Source organism: Tupaia chinensis, unplaced genomic scaffold (assembly GCF_000334495.1).
Source record: "Tupaia chinensis unplaced genomic scaffold, TupChi_1.0 Scaffold000604_1, whole genome shotgun sequence".
Lineage (NCBI taxonomy): Eukaryota > Metazoa > Chordata > Mammalia > Scandentia > Tupaiidae > Tupaia > Tupaia belangeri.
Window position 1 is genome coordinate 851,610 of NW_006160122.1, and position 6,469 is coordinate 858,078.

Consider the following 6,469-nt stretch of genomic DNA (forward strand, 5'->3'; position numbering starts at 1 on the left):
CAGAGCCAGCCTTTGCAGCCTGGATATCTGGTGCTGGGCTTCGAACAAACAAAGCTTCTCTTTTGGTTGCTCCCTGGAGGACCCTGGAGAGAGGCCCAACAGGAGGTTGCCTGGGGGTGAGGTCTGGGGAGTGTGACCTGCGTCCACACTGGCCCAGCTGCCCCAGCCCCATCTTACACTGCAGAAAGAGGAGCGAGATGAGCACTGAGAGGGGGGTGGTAGGTCAGACAGAGACAGAGACCACGAGCAAGATTCATGAGGTAGAGAAAGAGAGACCAGGGCAGAGGGAGAAACCCAAGGTCATAGACCCTCGGGCAGGCAAGCAAAGTGAGAACCAAGACCCTGAGAGACGGCGTCCGTCAGTGAGGCGGAGTTTACGGAGCTGCCCCAGGGGCCGGGCTCTGACGTAGGGACTGAGGACCCAGAGGAAGGGAGACGTCTCTGCCTCTCAGAGCTCTCTGCCTAGTGGAGAAAGGCGTAGGGGGAGGAGACAAACGAGTCACAGGGAAACTTCCCTGGCCTGCTGGGTTCAGATAGCAGGAAGACAGTACAACAGGGCGAGGTGACAAGATGGCTGAGACCCAGGGGGACGGGTGGCAGGGAAGAGCAGAGAACATACAGGGACGGTTAGCAGGCCATGGAGGGAGGGAAGAGAGTGAGAGAAACCATGAGAGAAATGACAACAGAGAAGCCTGCAGACCAGAGGCCATGGCAGAGATGCCACTGGTCAGGAAGCCTGAGACACCGACGCAGAGCAAGAGAAGGGACAGAGAAAAAACGTGCCTGAAACCAGGGAGGCTGGAGACGGGAACGGAATGAGAAGGCTAAGCAGAGGAGGTCAGAAAGCAGGAAGTTTGGACACACACACACACACACACACGACAGAAAGGCAGACCCTGCTGCCAGTCCAGACTATAGAGCTGGGTTTTCGAGACCTCTCCTAGAGCCAGGAGCATCAGCCTTCTCATTGCCAAGGGTTACTTTCATTATCCTCCCCAGTGGGCCCCAAGGTTTGAAAGATATTTGTCTACCAAACAATCTGCATTTCATAAGTAATAATTAATTCGCTTTCCCATTTTTTATTCATCAAAGACATTTATAACTGGCAATCAGGGCTTCAGATCAGCGGGAGAGAGCGCGTGTCGCCGCATTTCCAGCCAAACGCCAGGAAACTGCCATCGCAGGCATCAGCTGCGTGCAGCCTGATCACAGGTAAACGCGCCATTTCTGTTAAGTTTGGGGTGACGTTGACAGTAGTTCAAAAACACAAGGAGAGACCCCACTGCCTTCACAGAGCCCTGTGGAACCAAGGGCCCAGTGTTCAGATGACAGTCCCAGAAAATTCCCTGGTCCCAGGCCGAGATCCTGGGTAAGGTAGGCTCCTTCCTCACAAGTATGTGGCCAGAGGTGGGTCCACGTTATTGATCCAGCTGGCTTTTGACACAAAAACTGTACCTGTTAAATAACAGCAAAAAAGCCTCTGTTGAGCTCCAGCTGCTCGTCCAGTGCTCACCTCCCCCTCGGCCATGTTTGTCAAGAGAGGACGAGCGGACCTCAGAAAGCTCATGGTGAAATCGAATTCAAGTATGAATTTATTCTTGTGCAAAAAAAAAAAAAAAGAGTTCCCCATGCACAGTTTTTCCCTAATATGCATGTTCCTGAGCTCTGTGAAGACCTTCGTCTGGCTCTCTCCTGACCTCCTGCAACATGGGTTACCACCTTTCCTTCTTCTCCAATCTCGGAAAGTCTCCCATTGTCTTCCGTGTTGCCAAGCTAATGGCTTTTTCAAACTCAGATCTCTCGAGTGTTTGGCATTGCAGACACGGCCTTCACACTGGATGTTTTCAGAGACAGACGTGGGTCCAGAGACCTCATGCACACGGATGAGTGGGTGCCAACAGGGCTGGCTCACAGATGTGGACACGGGTCCAGAGCTCTCATGCACACGGATTAGTGTGTGTGCCAACAGGGCCGGCCCTGGCCTTTCAGTACAACTCGGCCTTGGCCAGCCACTCGTCCCTGGGTCTTGTCTCTTGGTCACCCTGTCACTTTTGGGTCCTGTAATAGCCCATAGAGATTGATACTTCTATTTGCATCACCCTGGTCTGAGACCCTGGTCATGCCCCCAACTCTGCACCTGCAGGAAAAACTTGGTTTGGGGTCTGCACACAATCCATTTCAGGACTCTGACCCTGAGCTGTGTTGGTCTCAGCTTGCTTTCTTGCTTGACCCTCATGGGAGTGTTCTTTCAGGCCCTCCTGCAGTGTTTCCTGCAGCTTCACTGCCTTGCCTGTTGGCTCAACGTCCTCTCCCTGTGTCGCCAATGGTGGGCACTGCCAGGGCCTTCTGCCCTGCCCTCAGTGGCTGCCCTCCTCACAGTGCTCTCTGCTGAGCAGCAGCTGTGCTAACGTGGACGCCGCTCCCAGCCCTGCCCTGGGCTGCGATCGCCCGCTGTGTGTGTGCTCGTCCTGCCCCCACTCTGAAAAGCTATTGCCCACCCTCCGTTTCTGCTGTTAAGTGCCCACCATCCCTTAAGGCCCACTTCCTTGCCTATCCCCTGCTGCAGGGAGCCCTTTGATGAACACAGGTGGGGCTCAAAGCATCCAGGAGCAGTGGGAGCTTGGTAACTGACTCCCAGGAGACCCTGAAAACAAACAGAGTATATTATCCTGGCAAGCGTGGACCTGGGAAGAAAAAACAAACTGAACGTTCAGAAACCAGGAATAAGAACACGGCGGGGAGGCCAGCAGATGGCATAATGGTTACCTCACTGGACTCCCACATAGTCTAGCTGACCATGGTTCAAATTCCAGATCGGGCAACTTAAAACTCATGCTGGGCACGTGGACGTGTGTGCCCAAAATCCCGAGAGAAGAATGGAGAAGGGATTGCGGCATGTCCATCTCCTGTGGGGGGTGATTTCTCTCTGTCTCTCTCTGTCTCTCTGGCGAGCACATGCATCCTATAGCAAGAATCTCTCTGAAGAAAAAAAAATACAGTTGGACAAAATCGGATGCCTTTTACTTCCACAGCCAGGACTGGGGTTCCAGAGTGTTCTAGCCACAGTGGGGGTGCATGGTGGGTACCATGTGAGCTGAGGGCACGGGGTCAGAGCAGATAACTCCCGGCTGCCCCAGAGGGCTCGCGCCTCCCTTGTCATCAGCGTGCTCCCTAGGAGGTCTCTCGCTCTCTTTCTTTCTCGCTCTCTCTCCCCCTTCCTCTCTCTCCCTCCACCCTGCTAGTCTCCCAAAGTACTTTATCTTATCACCAATCACATCTCACTCACAGCTTGTGTTTGTGCACATGTTTTTTTTTTTCTCATGAAAACATAAAATTTCACAAATATTGGTGATATTAACTCACTAACTGTGTATTAAAATTAGGAGAAAATTCTATTTGAAGAAAAACTTAAATAAATGCAGTGTCTAGGGATAGATTTATTCCCTCCTCACTTTCAACCTTGTCTATAATTAATTTCTACTTGGAAATCTTGTTCATTTATTTATTCAACAAACATTTACCAAGCGCCTGTCATATGCCAGGCACCATGCTAAGAGTTGAGTAGCTCAAGAACCGAAATACGGTCCCTCCCTCTGAGGGCCGACGGTAGAGACGGGGAGATGGGTGAGTAGACTGTCATAAGGTGGGGTGACTGCCAGGCAGAGACATAGGGAGCACCTGGGGAGTCTCCAGGAAGGGGGTGTGGCCAAGGTTTGAAGAGGAAGTGGGCAGGGAAGGCAGCAGGGACACCTTCCTGTTCCTGAAGTTGAAAGGGAATCGGAGAGGGAAGGGGGACTTCCGGTCAGCATGATTAATGTGGAAAACGGGGAGGGAGTGACATGAAAATGAGTGGGATGGCGGCTGCTCAGAATGGCTGATAACAGCATGCAAAGTGGGGCCGGGGGGGGAGGTGAGGGACCCTCACGACGTCCTAGAGTTTACATGATGCACGCCTTCGCTAGGCTAAGTTCCCCGTGCCATTGAAGAGGGGTGAGCAGGGAGCGGCACCCTGCGTTTGGTTGGTAGAAAGATCCTTCTGGGAACAAGATGGGAAGACAGTGCCTTAGTTCAGGTGACATGTGATCAATGAAGGGCATGGGGATTGAGGGAATGGGTGAATGGGATAATAGAAAGCAGAATGTGTCTGTGGGCTTTAAAGGCTGAGTTATACATTTTCCGTGACTGTCCTTACGTCCACACCTCCCTGGGCTGGGTTTGCTCTTGACCTGAGCTCTGGCTTTCAGGGCTGGTAGTCGACTCATCCCCACTGGATGGCCTGCCCCAGTCACCCAGGGACTCATAAGCCTCTACATTCAAACATGCTACATGGATCTCTGTTTGCTTTTGGTGTCACCCAAACTGGGTGTCACTCCTGCCATCTGGATTTTTCAGCTAGGTCATAGTCCAAAAATAATACATTTCTGTGACCGAATCTGGACTCACAACCCATCCCCATCGTCTCCTACCTCCCATGACTGCCTTTCTTCTCTTTTCATGGCTCCAAAAACACTGGTGACATATACAGCTGTTCGTACTCAATTCCGTCCTCTCCTGGACTGTTTCTGTCCAATCAGGATTAAAGTTTACCTTGGTTGCCAGGGGGAACCATGCTATTAGTTATCTATTCACCCATCTTTGAAGCTCCACCACTGTGAAAGTTACTTTGCATTAAATTCTAAGGGAGTACTCATTACCTCGATTATGCTGGAAGAAACAGTTTTAATGCAAGCTACTCTTAAAAGAAACTTGTTTCTCTCCTGAATATTTTAGACGTATTTTGTAGAGTATAATTAATTTTTAAAGAAAATTACATAGTGTTTTTCTGACAAGCAAAAATAGATTGAGGGGAGCAGAGGAGGATGGGTAGAAAAAAGAGGAGAGAGAGAGAGAGAGAGACTACCTGAGCAGAGAAAGACAGAGACAAATAGAGAAAGAACAGGACAGAGACAGAGACAGAGACAGAGACAGAGTGGTCGCAGGCTACATCCTACCAGAGTTGCACTTTGCTCATTGCTATCTTTTTCAGAATAGTCTGTGGAACAGGTCATCCAAGGCACTTTTTTTTACCCACTTTATAAATTATGCCAAGACTCTCTGACGACTGCAGACTCAGGAAGCCACACCAGCACCAACAGTCGGTTCTGTGGTTTTTCACTCCTGGTTTCAATGCTCACAGAGGCTGCCATGACTTAGCACTTCCCCTTCTGCCCAATACATGATAGGTCTTGCTGCCATTGACCAGGATCACAAGGTGGTAAGGGCTGACAGTCCATCCACCCTCCCTGCCCCAACTCGTTGCCTGTCCTAATTTCCTGTCCTGCCCAGCTCCAGAAGTCCCAGCACTTTAACCCCCTACACACGCACCCGCTGAGGAAAACCATGTTGAAGCTGGTGGCATAAATGCAATTCATAGAAAAATGGGACTAGTCAAGGGGAACACCAGTCCTACAACGTCCCAGAAAAGCAACCATGTGCTGCTTCAGAACCTTGGACAGTGACATGAAGGCCCTCTGGTCCCTAGTCCCAACACCAGGCGCTGAGGCCTTGCTTTTCTGGGCAGTAGGCCCATTTAAACACTTAGTGCTCATGAAAGACCATGCAGGAGGGTCCTACCATGCAGGTAGGACATTCTGTGGAGCCAAGATGTACGGAGAAGTTTGTCTGGGTACGTTGATTCTGCATTTTTGCAGAACGCTGTTCTGAGTCCAGATAGTCGTCTCCCCCTGCCATTTTTCCCTCTCCCTCTCCCTCCCTCCCTCTCTCCTCTTTCTCTCTCTCTTCCCTCTCCTCTCCATTCCCCCTTCCTGTCCCCTCAAGCCCGGGTTTACACAGCCAGTACTAGCAGATACAGAATTTTGCCCCGCGTCTACCCTACTCCAACACTCACAACTCTTCCCCAGATGTAGAGCCTCTACGTCTGAGCTGCAGCTTCTTACCCGGAGGGAGGCCGCATCATCAGGCTGGGGGTTCCCACTGTAGGAATTTCTCAGACCTCTGAGGTCACACACTCTTATTGCCTGATCGTATCCTCTGCAGACGCAACGCCAACTCTGAAAAATTATCTCAGAGGGGAAAAAAAAATACAAGACTAAGCAAAAAAGAATACAAAAGCAAATGATTTTAGAAGGGGGAGCATCCGCCGCGCGTAGCACAGCCATCCGTCACTCCTGCGTATGATCTCCCAGCCCTTGTTGACACACTGACATATTTTCCATCAATGCAATCAGCGCGATTGTGGTATTTGCATTGTGTTTTCACTTCGTGTCTTATCGTAAACCTTTCCCAAGTTGCTATACAGTCTCTGTAATGATCACTTTTAATGTCTCTATAATGTTCTAACAAATGGATGCACCATGATTTACTAAACAGCCCCCTAATTGTGGAACATTTCAGTTATTTCCAGTCTTCTTATTTCATAGATTGTGCTATGATGAGCATTTTTATGTGAAAATCACACGGGGTGATGGGA

General features: G+C 50.4%; 1 long non-coding RNA gene across 1 annotated transcript in view; it reads right to left on the reverse strand.

Moving 5' to 3' along the window:
* Nucleotides 1–1,211: 1,211 nt before the first annotated feature.
* Nucleotides 1,212–6,469, reverse strand: part of LOC102472617 (uncharacterized) — an 8,765-nt gene continuing 3,507 nt past the window's right edge. Inside the window, exons 2-3 of the long non-coding RNA XR_336008.2 lie at nucleotides 5,937–6,062; nucleotides 1,212–1,455 (exon numbers count right to left, since the gene is read on the reverse strand). This is a non-coding gene — a long non-coding RNA (uncharacterized LOC102472617). The remainder of the gene's footprint in view (nucleotides 1,456–5,936; nucleotides 6,063–6,469) is intronic.